Source organism: Austrofundulus limnaeus, unplaced genomic scaffold (genome assembly GCF_001266775.1).
Source record: "Austrofundulus limnaeus strain Quisiro unplaced genomic scaffold, Austrofundulus_limnaeus-1.0 Scaffold1699, whole genome shotgun sequence".
Classification (NCBI taxonomy): domain Eukaryota; kingdom Metazoa; phylum Chordata; class Actinopteri; order Cyprinodontiformes; family Rivulidae; genus Austrofundulus; species Austrofundulus limnaeus.
In genome coordinates this window covers 24,695-38,670 of record NW_013954101.1, presented here as the reverse complement: position 1 = coordinate 38,670, position 13,976 = coordinate 24,695, and the positions used below count along the sequence as shown (strand labels likewise).

General features: G+C 38.9%; 1 protein-coding gene across 1 annotated transcript in view; it reads left to right on the top strand.

Annotated features, from left to right (window-relative positions):
- Window positions 1–1,197: 1,197 nt before the first annotated feature.
- The window catches only part of LOC106536135 (brain-specific angiogenesis inhibitor 1), a gene marked incomplete at its 3' end in the record, with an annotated part of 35,593 nt that continues 22,814 nt past the window's right edge, over window positions 1,198–13,976 (top strand). The window contains 1 exon segment of the mRNA XM_014033332.1: window positions 1,198–1,684.

Genomic DNA, 13,976 nt, shown 5'->3' with positions numbered 1-13,976 from the left:
GATGGATGGATGGATGGATGGATGGATGGATGGATGGATGGATGGATGGATGGATGGATGGATGGATGGATGGATGGATGGATGGATGTATGGATGGACAACAGTTTCACACACATCAGATTCATCCTAACATGGAGATAAAAGAAACTTTGTCAGCCCCAAAGTTTCAACTGAAGGTTTGACTGAAGATCCAGTTTTATTAGGCTGAGTGAAGAGGCTCAGAGGTTTCTTCAACATGACCCCTCTGCTCTGACTCCAGAAGAGGGGGCTGAAGGGAGGAAAAGCTTCAGCTCTCATCTCAGAGAAGGTGGAAGCTGGCAGGAAAATGACCCATTAGATTTCAAAGTAAAAGCACTCCCGTGGGATCATTGTGTCATTTAGAGAGAAAAAAAGGTTGTCATTAAACTGAGCAGAAGAAAAAGACATTTTGAGCTGCTTTAATATTTCAGAAAATATACAGTAAATCTACCATCTGCAAAAACAAGGTTTAATTCATGAATTCCAATTCAAACCAAAAAAAAAAATGATAACATCATGTTAAAATCATTTTTCTTTCCATAAATCTTTAGTTTGCTATCTGCTTATCAAGTGGTCAGATTTTTTTTAAATTAAATACTAAATACTCCAGCAAAATGACAATAACTTGGTTTTCCATACTTTATTTTTCTGATTTAGAAATATCTTTTGGCAACAAATAAGGTGGACTTTCTGACAAAAGGGATGTACACATTCTCCCTGCGTTGATTCTCTCTGAGTTTCTTCACAGACCAAAAACATGAAGGTTCATGTCACTGTAAACTGTCCCCTGGTGTGAGTGAGTGGATGAATATTTGTTTCTCTCATTTGTGCCTGTGATGGACCGCTGACCTGTCCAGGTGTCTGTATGTGGAGATTATGGACCTGAGGGGAAAAAAAACTGGTATATGATGGATGGACGGACGGACGGACGGATGGATGTTATGGGTGAATGAGTGATGGATGAATGGATGGATGGGGTGGATTTCCTGGCAGGTGTCCATGCGCTGCTTTGCTTGGAACCTCCACCTCCCATGCAGTTGCAGCTCATCAATTAGGCATTTATTTTGAAAGGATTTCCCGGAAGTTTCTGCGTCCCATTTCGTCTCCCTTGACAGCAGCGCGAGCCCCGGGCTTCCAAATAAGGAGTGTGGCAGTGGCTGCGCGCGCGGACTCACGGACAGACAGGGACGCTCCGGAGCCTGGAGCCCGAGGAGGCGGCGGATCTCAGACTGGAGCTCCCTTTGATGCTGGCCGCCGTCAGAGCCTCAGCTTGGAGGAGCGCGCGAACACCAGTTCGATTTGGGAAAATAAATAAAAAAAATCTCCCAACTTTTTTCTTTTCCAAACAAAAACATAAAATTCTGGATTTTTTTTAAAACCAACAGCAGAAAGAAGACGCGCAGCAGAAGAAAAGCAGTTATTTTTTAATTCTTTAGTTCCCGCGGCGGAGCGGAGAAGTTAGGGATCAGGTCTCTGAGGGAGAACCCGCTCCGGATTTTTACGCACCGTGGAGGCGCAGCTCGGCACCTGGACTGCTGTTAGTCTTCCTCTTCTCTTCATCCCTCAAACGTCAGATTAATTATTCCCGGTGCGAGAGGAGCTTTGTGGACCCGTGTCAGGACTTGTCCCTGCAGGATGGAAGAACACTGAGCCACATCAACTCAAGGTAAATGCCTTTATTTATTATTAATACGATTATTTTTATTGACCTGTTCACCTGTAGGTTGACACGTTTTATTTGTATATATATGAAGACTGAAGGCAGAGCTGATGGATTATTAATTGCAGATGTATGAGGGAGGCTGTCAGAAGGTCGGGTCGGGCTCAGACTCGCTGCCGGACCCCTTCCCCTCCAGAACCAAGCCAGCTGCCTGCTCCTTTGTGCTGAGGTTAAAGGTTAAACACACCGAGGATGAGGAGATCAAAATAAGGTCCAAACACTAACAAGTGAATTTTATAATCAACAAAATGAGGTTCTCATGTTCGCTACAGTGTGCTGTAATAAAAATACAAATAAAAAAAAAAACAGAATTATAATTAGATGAAGAAGTGAAGAACCATTAGGTGCAGAACCATTTATGGATGAAGTCCACAGTTCTCAAATCATCTGGAAACATTTTCATAACAGAAAAATCTGACCCGCCTTCCCCCGTTTGAAGCGCCACACATTTTTATTATTTTTTTAAATGTGGACTTTAATTTTGCTTGGATTGTTTTGAAAACAGCAATTTCCCTGCAGACACACGCACACGCACACACAACACGTCCACACCGAAGTCCTGTTCGGATCCCATGTGATGGAGAAACAGGGTGTAGCTGCAGATGGAGGAACCTGGACCTGTGCAGAGGAGGACGCAGATGGGCTGGAGCCTGTCGCTGTGGCGCACTTTCCAACTGATGGCCACACAGTGACTTGTCGTTCACAGTTTTCCTCCTGGTTTCTCCTTCGCCGATGGGATTTCGTACGAGCAGTCTGAGGCATCGATGGATGTCAAGACAACTAAGAGAAGAGCAGAAAAGCAAGCGGTTCTATTGAACGTTAGACGTTCAAATTCCATTACTGACCACATGTTTTGGAACTAAACCCCTACAGTTGTCCTCAGGTTCTCAGCTCGTCCTGTTGGGGGCGCTACAGAGCACCCCGTTCAGCCCTGCCCTTGTGTCAGCTCTGAGCTCTGTCAGCACAAAGCTCAGCTGCTTGTTGACTTTCAGCAGCTAATTGAGCGAGGAACACAGAAAAAAAGGTGTGACGTGTCAACAGGTGAAAGTGAGAGAAAAACATTTATCTCAGGATATTTGAGCTGTGTTTCTGATTAGTTTCTGTGCTTGGAAACAAACTTTTACAAGACCTGCTCCAATAATTAATCATTCAGGCCAGTGCTTTTTTCTACAGACGCTGAAGAAAATCCTGCTTTAATTTTAATAAGAAAATGTTCATTTAACGTCTGTTTTTCATTTTCTTAAAGGTTTAAAAGGTAAAATCAGGATTTTGTCCTCAAAGGCACAACAATGCTGTGTTGTGTTTTCATGATTATTTATCTCCAAACATCTACTATTCTCTAATGATGTGTTTCTCTTATGACATTAAATGTCGAAACGTCTCAATCTTTTTGCTTTTTTTTATGTTGGACTTATTTACAGAATTTCGGTAAAAACGAGAACGAACCAAATCATGATATCATAGATAACTAAACCATGGCCTTCTGTAAAACAACAACGTTTAATAAGGTTCAAGGTTGAGCTGATTTACATATCAGTTTTTTTTTTTCTGACACTGGCGCCAGGTGGAGCTGGTGCTCCCCAATTTGCTAAAGAGAAGGTGCATTTATTTTTTTTGTTCCCCCATTGTTATTAAATTTAAAACATGCTATTATTCCCATCAACAAGACAAATACTGATGATTTCACTCTCTCTGTTACAAACAAAAAAATTGAAATAAAATAATTGCTGCGTTCTACGCCTCCCTCCTTCAGTTCTGAGTGGTTTCAGTCCTGCAGTAGAGTTCTCTAGTCAGACAACGTTTTCAGCTGCGGAGATAAGAAAACCAAAAGCATTTTATTAAAAGCTTTAAAACTGTGCTGAATATTTTCAGACAGAACAGAATGAGAATAGTGAGGTAGGTCAGTATTTAGGTTAAGAAAATAATGGAACGCCCTTATGGTGCTCTTATGTTCACATCTACCTGGACTCACAGGTCACTCTGTTCGGGCCACGTCTTCAATTTCTTCTTAATGATAGAAAATAATCCAAACGTTCGGCAGCAACTCAGTGCTTCAGGCATGTGGACACGGTGAAGACGATTTGCTGAAGCTCAAACTGAGCATCAGAAAAAAGGATTTAAGAGAGTTTTAATGTGGTGTGGTTGTTGGTGCCAAATACACTGATCGAGGTGTTTCAGAAACTGCTGATCTACTGGGATTTTTAGATACAACCTTTTTGGGGGGTTTAAAACAAAGGGCCAAGAAAAAAAATCCATTTAACAAAATTTATGTAGACAAACAGCCATATAAAAGAGGTAAGAGGAGAATAAAATGATATGTTTTAGATGACAAAAAGGCAAAAGTAGGTCAAAGGTCTGCAGACCTGACTCTGGACCCACAACACCTCCAACCTTAAAGAAGAGGGGCTGCAGCAACAGAATATCACACTAGCTGCCTCTCGTGTCCGCTAAGAACAGAAAACTGAGGCTACAGTTCACAGAGAATCAAAACTATAACTACAGTTCAAACAGACATAAAACTGAGGCTGCAGTTCACACAGAGTCAAAACTGAGGCTACAGTTAACATGGAGAAAACACTAAAGCTACAGTTCACACAGAAACAACACTGGAGCTACAGTTAACATGTAAAACAACACTGGAGCTACAGTTAACATGTAAACAACACTGGAGCTACAGTTAACATGTAAAACAACACTGGAGCTACAGTTAACATGTAAACAACACTGGAGCTACAGTTAACATGTAAAACAACACTGGAGCTACAGTTAACATGTAAAACAAAACTGGAGCTACAGAACACGCAGACTTAAACTTAAGCTACAGTTCACATATTGAGACAGGAAAATGTTGCCTGGTTTGTTGTTTGGAATAATTCATTTCAAATGGTAAACACCAACACTAGATCTTAGTCCAATCGAGCACCTTTGAGATGTGGTAAAATAGGAGATTCACATCATGAACGTACAGCAGACAAATATGCAGCATCTTTGTTACACAACTAGTTTTTATTGGACCAGAACCTCAGAATTGTGTCCAACATCATTCAACAAGCAAGGTACATCTAAAAAAGTGGCCAGTGAATGTATAAATTCATTTATATTTTTTTATATGTTCATATATCACACCACTGGATTTGATTAAAGCACATTACAATTTTAATACCAGCGTGGTATTTCTGTCTTGATATCTGTTATGTAGACACCTCGGGCATTTAGATTTTTACATTTCCATGTTTGCTCCCTAATTGTACCAATCATCAAGTGCTCCTGGTCATTAGTAATCGTTTTTGTTCTATAATAAACTTAGTTCTGTTTTCCATATATGCATGTTAATGGTTCATATCACCAACCAGAACTGATGTTTCTGTGAGATGGATAATTTTTCCTGAAACTATAAAAATAGTCTATTACATTTATTTAAGTGTTTGTATTTATTAACAAATTTCTATATGAGTCAAGAAGACCATGACAGTTATTCACTGGTCAGTTCTTTGTAGTGATGAAATAGCTTCACATTATAAAACTCCCCTAAGTTCAGGATTACTTTTCACTTAAATCACTGCATCCTTTTTTCCTCTCAGGATGTTCATCTCTTGTCTTTTGTACTGATCAAGTAGTTTGGACTCATTCTGGACCTCAGATTCAAGACTGACATGCTCAGATTAATATCCAAATAAACTCTAAATATCCTTCTAGCTTTTCTTCTGTTACAAGCAAATGAGAGATTTTTGTCATAGTGATGTTAAAACCATAAAGACTCATTAAGAGACTGAGGAGCGTACAGGACCAATCTTTTGACAGCACACACGTTTCAGGGGCAGTGCCATGTTCAGGGTCTGAGAGCATCACCCCAGCCTCCCTCCCCACAGGTACTGCTGCATGTTGCAGTCAGCTGTTTGATCTGGCAGAAAGAGAACAGATACGAGAAGTAAACTCCACAGTGGAGCCCTGACAGGCACTGCTGGCTCCAAGTCACAGGAATGAGACAAGCCAGCGACACAACACTGGCCTTTTCAGAGGCATCCATGCATGTTTTTTTAAACCTAGATGTCCTCCTTTGTTTCTGCATCCACATCCTCCCACAGCTTTGGTAAATACCCGAGCTGTCGACTTGCTCGCCCTCCCTCCATCTTCCCATCCTCTGATCACTCGCCTTTCAGACAAGGCCACAGTGTCCAAGGCTGTGTGCCGTCAGAGAACCTCATATGTGAATTTGTAACATCAGAGAGACAAAGAGGAGGCATTGAAGGGAAATAGGGGGTGTCATTGAAGTGTGAGGGTGTGAATGAATGGATACAGACAAGGAGACAGTCAGCAAGATGATAAAAGATGGATTAAAGGTGAGATAGGACAGAAGCATTGACATGGAGCTTTGTGGTATGTTTCCAGGCCTTTGAACATCATGGATCATCTTATACGCCAACTGCTGTTGCTCAGACCACACCATCATTACCCTGAGGTGTGGTTAGATTGCCAAACACTGGGACCGAATTGAAGACCACTAATACACAGTTTAAATTTGTTACTTGTATATATTGGTGCCTGTTTCACTTAGTTACAGTCCTTGACCAGTAAAAAAACAACTTTTGTTTATTTAGCCACTTAACTCGGACCTCTGAATTAATAAAACATGAAAAGAATCCAAAACTCAAGGGATGCACCAGTGCTATGCCAATACAAGACAACTATGCCAATGAATGAATGAATGAATGAATGAATGAATGAATGAATGAATGAATGAATAAGTAAATAAATAAATGAATACATAAATAAATAAACTAGGCAGGCTAACATCATGGTTTTGTTCTGTGGGAGGAAACCAAATTAACCTGAGAATACCCAGAAAATGCAAAATCCTTTAGAGAGAACCCAGATCTGAACCCAGGACCTTTGAGGCATCAATACTGATCTCTACAGTAAGTTGTTGTGCTGCCAAAGAAAATATCATTTTAACTCCAACAAAGCGATACTTTAAAGAGGTGTTAGCTGAAAACATGATGCACAGCCCTGTCCTGTTGACCCCACTGTCCTGCATGTTTTAGATGTTTCCCTGCTTCAACACACAATGAATGATTGACAGGTTTCTGCTGAACTTGATGACATTCCAAGGAGGTAATGAAATTATTTGAATCTGATGTAAATGACAACTGAAGGCTTGTGCATCTCTTAGGTCCTGTGAGTCAATGAGCATGATGTATTTATTGCTTTATTTATTTAAACACATGGATTTTATCTACTATTTTATCTACCTGCTCGTAATACATTTTTAAATACCCAACATTTGTTTTGTCTTCAATGTTCGCTTTTCTCTGTTTTGAAGCACAACATGCTGCAATGATCAAATACAAGTACAGAAGAAATCTATATACAAATTTAAAATAAGATAATAAAATAATTGACGTTTTAGCATGGTTTATGTTCACTAAAGATAGATAGATAGATAGATAGATAGATAGATAGATAGATAGATAGATAGATAGATAGATAGATAGATAGNATAGATAGATAGATAGATAGATAGATAGATAGATAGATAGATAGATAGATAGATAGATAGATAGATAGATAGATAGATAGATAGATAGATAGATCTGAGTGATTCTAAGACAGAAATGTTAATTTTGCGAATATATGCTATTTACCCTCACTAGGGGCCTTGATGAGTCATGGGACTTTGCTCATCTAGTCAACATATGTTTTGTGGACTAATGGTTTATGGTGAGTGGGGATGGACAAAGAACCCATATGAGTGGGGGCCTCGTAAGTGGGCTCATTGCTCTCTCCAAAAAGACATTGAGCTTTATTCAACCCTTTGCGTCCCTCGGATAAAGGACACAAGGTTAGACACGCTCAGTGTTTTGAGCTTCTCAAGATCAATAAAGGGGTCCCCAATAATTATTTTCCTTTGACTTCTCTTAGCCAGGCAGTGGCCTAAGTAGTGCAAAGAGGTCTCTAATGCAATGCTATAGGCATCACACAGACCATTGTCATGGAATCCCATCATTATTTTGTGGTGGTTGAACAGATTGTGCCTAGTTAGGACTCCAACCAGTGTACTTGGCGCCTGAAACTAAAATCCCAAAGATAAAAGAACATCTCGGCTCTTTGAGTTCAACTGTTAAGCAGAATGTGCGCAACCTGGGAGTAAATCTTGACTCAAATCTGTCACTAGATAAACACATAAAGAACCTGGTTTCCACTTGCTATTTTCAGCACCGTAATATCTCTAAACTCCGGCCCCTGCTGTCTACTTCAGATTTGGAAATGGTAATTCATGCCTTCATTTCTGCCCGCTTAGACTATTGTAATAGCTTGTTCACCTGTCTTAACCAGAAACAGTTAAATCATCTTCAGCTTGTCCAAAACTTGGCAGCAAGACTCCTAACTCAAACCTCCAAATTCACCCACATCTCCTCGATCCCAGCAGAACTTCACTGGCTTCCGGTTCATTTCAGAATCTGGTTAAAAATCCTGGTCCTCACCTTCAGAGCTCGTCATGGCCAAGCACCTGAATACATTAAAAGTCTCATTTCCCCTTACAACCCCAGACGGGACCTCTGCTCACAGGATCAACATCTCCTTATGGTTCCCCTCACTCGCTTTAAGACTCGTGGTGACCGTGCCTTCTCCTCTGTGGCCCCCAGGCTCTGGAATGAACTCCCTGTTAATCTGCGCTCCATTGATAACATTGTCTCTTTCAAGACACTCCTAAAAACTCAATTTTTCTCTCAAGCATTTAGCTAACCATTCACCATTACTGCCAGCCTACCTCCATTGTGAATGCTTCACTCATCTGTGTTTTTTTGTTATTGAACTTACGCCATATTTTTCTCTCCCGCATTCATTATGTTTGTGTGTACTATTGTATATTTTGACCTGCATTGACCTTGTGTTTGATTTACAATTTTAGAAATTAATTCTTGATTTGATGTTTCAATTATCGTTACTTATATGTAATTATGTTTTTCTGTTTCATTTTATTCTTTCCACCATTTCTATACTGTTAATGATTGTACAGCACCTTGTGAATATATTTCTGTGAAAGGTGCTTTATTAATAAAACCTTACTTACTTACTTACTTACTTACTTACTTACTTACTTACTTACTTACTTACTTACTTACTTACTTACTTACTTACTTACTTACTGCTTACTTACTGCTTACTTACTTACTTACTTAAAGTTTGGCAGCAGCTGTAGAAGAACCTGATACTGCCTAGCTGAGGAAAACACCTAATGTCTGCAACATGGCCACATACTCCGATATTGCTGGTACTTTAAGTTACAGTAGATGCTGCTTGTATGACATAGAAAAACAGGTTTGTGTTTTAGACAAATAAAACAAATTATGTTAAAGTTGATTGAGCTTATTGCATGATTAGAACTGATCTGTAATTGAAACTGTCTTTTCTCTGGAAAACGTCTGGGGATACAGCCCTTGGATCCACGCAGATACTTTGAATCACTGGAGCTTTGAAAACGTAATGTGTCACCACTCTGAACATCACAAATCTTTGATTGGACTGACTTGAAGGTTGTTCAGATTCTGTAAAAACATCAGGGTTTGGGAAAGTGTTTGCCTGTAGTAGGAGCAGGGTGAGAAACTTTGATAACTGCTTTTCACAAGGTAAAATCAGACCGTAACTGTATGATTGCACATAAAACTGATGAAATCCTCAGTTTTCTGTAAAATGTCCTGAAGGCTCTGGTAGGTAAAGCCAGAAAAACTTAGGCGTGGAAGCCCGTTTGAACAGATATGAAGCATTTTTGTTAGAAATTTCTGTCACCGGGCATGATTGTAGTTGTCACGCATAATTTTGGAAAGCCATGGGTAACGTCATGGACTGCCACGCAGTGTGATTGGACAGTTTGTCGTCGGGGGGAAAAAACTTTCTAAGAAACAGGACAAATGTGAATCGTGAAGAGTTAAAATTCTGCAGGTATCCTCTCCATACTCCTGTGCTCGTTCATGAATGAAAAAAACAACAACAGTGGTGTTGTGAGCGCCTGCGGTTTGGAGGAAAATGTTTGCATGCTTAATCATTCCTGTTGCTAAGGTATAAAAGCAGTACAAAGTGTCACATCGAGGAACAAATGTGGAGACAGCATCGCAGCAACAACTGAGTAATGCTGGGTGGTTGACAGATAAACACTCGGCAGACTGATCCTTTGGACTAGAAGTGCCAACAGTTCTGTAAAAAATGTACTGTTTTATTATTCTCTCATGTCACTGCTGTAAATCTGAACCTATCATGTTGCACAAACTTACAAAATTAAATATTTTTGCTCTTTTAGTAATTGAACTACATTCTGAAAGGTCAGATTTGTGTTGGAGGTGCTGTAGTGTTATCTGTGAGAAAACAACAACAACACACATGACAGCAGATCTATAATTGAACCATGTTCAGTCACAGGATGTTGACCACGCCGAACCAAGAAGACCTGATACAACAAGTTCTATGAAGAAAGAACATGCAGAATATTATTAATCTGATGGAGAACCTTACCGTCTCACAGAACACAAAGAATATCTGATCTTCTACGAACTGCTTGTGTTTTTTTATCTAGGAGGAACTTGTCTAAAACAAACAGGACTAAAAGTATTCACCGAAGTGACATACCAAAAGAGAAAAAAAAATCATGTTTTATTTTTATTAAATATGATGGCTGGTTTGATAAGTCCATACAAACACAGCCAGGTGTCGAATCCAGGATTTTTAAAGTATATTTAAAAACCAGCATCATTATTTGCTCCAGCAGGTCTATCATTACAAAATGTTAAGAGAAGATTGGTTCAATGATCACTTCTAAAAACACAAGAAAAGAAAAGGCAAATTTTTACTGATTGGAGAAATTCTAACAAATATTTTACAACCAGACTTAAGCTGATGTTTCAGCCTGAGCCAGTTTAATGGATCATTTTAAGTTAAGACTGTGGAAAAGGGCAAGGTGTGTCAGTTCTAAGTACTATGAGTAAAACTAGGAGATGAACAGCTTGTTGGGTGAGCTCCTAGACTATGAGAGGTTCGAGGATCAGTTTTTACTCCAACCAAAAAGACTGCTTTGTCTCTGGTGTTCCATTAAAAGCTTTGGATAGACTTCATGACTTTTTAACACCATGTTCTAACATGAAATCGATAATCGGCCCCATCGAAATCTAATTTAATAAAGGAGATTCAAATACTTATTTTAGGTCCCATAAAACAGGTTTCTAAAAGGTAGATTTGAAGATAAAAGAAAACAAAGGGAGACAGTTGTTTTCAGTAAATAAAATAAAAAGTTGTATAAAATAAAACTGGAAAATCCTCCACATTTACCAGATATTTTCTATTATATTTACGTTCTCTGTTTCCACTTTAAACACATTTCCTTAGAAATGAATTTCCATTTGTAGTTTATTCAAACATGAAGCTCGCTCTCAGGCTCTCAGAGCATTCAGGAGACTGTCAGTGAGACAAGCTGCTCATGAATACAGAAAGAGTGTCTATACAGACTGCACTCTGTAGGTTTTACACATTAAAGGAGACCTATCATGCAAGGTTCACTTTTTTACCTGTTAAATTCATTTTGTTGCGTACTTGGAGTTTCTGCAGAAAAGTTGAATTTGTATGTTCTGTTAGGCTCATTTTCAACCCTTCAGTTTTCTGCATTTTCTATTGCATTTTCTGAAATTTTACATCCAATTGTTTGTGATAGAACTTCTAAATATTGTCTGGATTTACAAACTAATATTTGGTGGTCTTCAGTCTCCTCCAACATGTAAGGCCGAATGGACAAGTCTTCCCTTGTTGGCATCTTTTAATTCATTTGTAACTAAAATGTTTCTTCACTTATAGTCGTAAACCCCTCTATCAAACTAGAATGAACTGGTCTGGAAGCTGGAGGGGTGTGTATGTGAAGCGTCTCATTTGGATTTAAAGAGACACCCTCAAAACCAGTTGATCTGAGACATAGGTGAAAGAGGGGCTTGTGGAGTTACAGTAATGAGGAATTCAGACCCAAGCATTGCAGCTCCTCTTCATATAGACCCCAACTGAAATTTAAATGTGAAAAAGGATTTGAAAGCATATGTCTCATTTAAATATGGAGGGTGGTCCGCCCTGCCTAGGCCAGGAATGAGGGTGAAACACTGCTCTTTATTTCTGAAAGGAGCCCCACACTTTATAATACCATATGTCATCAAAAACCATTTTAATATATATAATATGGCTGGATCCAGATTGACTCAGAGTTTGGTCTGGATCTGAACCAAAATCCATACCTTGAGAATTGTTGATTTATTGGTTAGTAATAATGCTGGAACTCTTCAGTAGTAGCACTGTCTGTATTTTAGGATCCAAGCTGACTCACGGTGAGTCAAGGACTTCAATTAACAGGATTTTTTTATCTGCTATTTTTGTCTTTATGTTAGCACGTAGCAGAGAGGAGCAGAGGAAACACCTTCACACCTCAGGCTGGCTGATGGAAAAACACCCAGCACCCAAATTTAGCCTTGTTAACTGCACCTCTCTACTGGATGCTGCAAAATCTGTGATGGCAAAATACTTCCCCTAAAATGTGAACATCTGTCGCACTCTGTTGGCAGATAAAGCTGGAGACTATCTTTGAACAGAAGCAGCAGCTCCTGCACGCTGCTCACTTCTCTCCTTCTTCCAGCTGTCAGTTAGATGCCAGGACTTTGATGACCCAACAGGTCACACCTGCAACTGTCTCAAAAATAGTTTTTTTCCGTCAACATGTAATTAAATTTTGTTAAAAATAAGATAAGGTCATCTAACCTTAAAAGCTCGATTTAAACTGACAAGCTAATAATTATTTGGACTAATCAAAATAACTTCCAGTAGACAAAATATATATTTATATGCCTGCTTCATTTATTTTTGTCTAGTTTGATTAACTTCATTTTTGAGTTTGTCAGCGACTCATTTTTTTATGCTTTTTTATTAAGCAACAGAATGGTTTATACTGTATTTTGGTATTGTTTTTTAGTCCTTAACCAGGAAACAGCTGTATGTTTACACAATATGAACAAACAATAGTTTACAATAAAACTGGTAACTATCCAAGTTCACTTTGAATGACTTTGAGTTATGAAATAGCTTTTAAAATTATTTCATCTTGTGGTTTTGTAACAAAGTCCCTAAAAGCGTCTGGATAGTGTCCCTGAATCTCATTTAATCGTGATGTAATTTGAACACTTAAGGTCTTAATAAGAAGCAACATTAACCTGTGAGGCTTTGATCAAAGAAGCCTTGTTTTCTCTTCACAGCCACGTCAACTCTTTCACTCTGGCACACTTGAAGCTGTGAAAATGCCACAGAAATGATCCACATGCGAGTGGGCATGTTCAGTGCATCTCCTCCACATGCACATACCACACACCAACACCTTGCTTATGAATTCACAGATGGTTCGCTCTACTTCCCCCACAGCTTTCTCGGTGGGGGCGTGACCCTCTCCTTGGCTGAAAGTGTTACTTATCATCAACACATTATGCTGTAATTTCTGCTGTTTTATTTATTTATTTTTTTAATCCTGGCATCTTTTGGATTGATTCTGGATCCACAGGCCTGTGTGTGACCTAAAACCCTTTCCAGAAACATTCTCTGAGTTATTGAGGCCATGAAATGATGGCCATATGCAGCTCAGTTTTTACTCATGCAAATGCAGCTGTTTTTATTTATTTTTTATTGTGTAGGGTCCATCAAGATGTATCACAGCTAAAGACAAGACTAGAAGCAACAAACTGAAGCCACTATGGATCAGCGCCCCCTGGTGTCTGGTTGCAATACATTGTGAAGTCAAACACCTCCATGTAACTGAATGGGATTTTTTCGTGATTACAAAAAAAAACATGCATAAGGGCATTTTGTTTTAGGTTATTATTCATTTTTATTTAAATCGGCCTTGATTTGCTACCTTGTATATTTAAATATGATGTTTTTTTTCATACATTTAATTTTATTTTGTTTTGTAAGAATGAAACTATGTCTGTTTTAGGAAAAGCTTCGCGTCAATCAAGCTAAAAAGTTCTAGTAAAACTTCAGGACTAAAAATAAAGTTACTGTAAACAAAACAACACAGCTTCCTCCCCCTCTTCAGTAGTGAACCAAGTCGCACAATGACAATACATTTTAACTATTACATCATACTTAAAGAGTAACTTACCCCAAAATTAACTTTTTTTAGCTGATAAACTGTCTAGAATGTGTCTAAAATGTTATATAGTACTGTTTC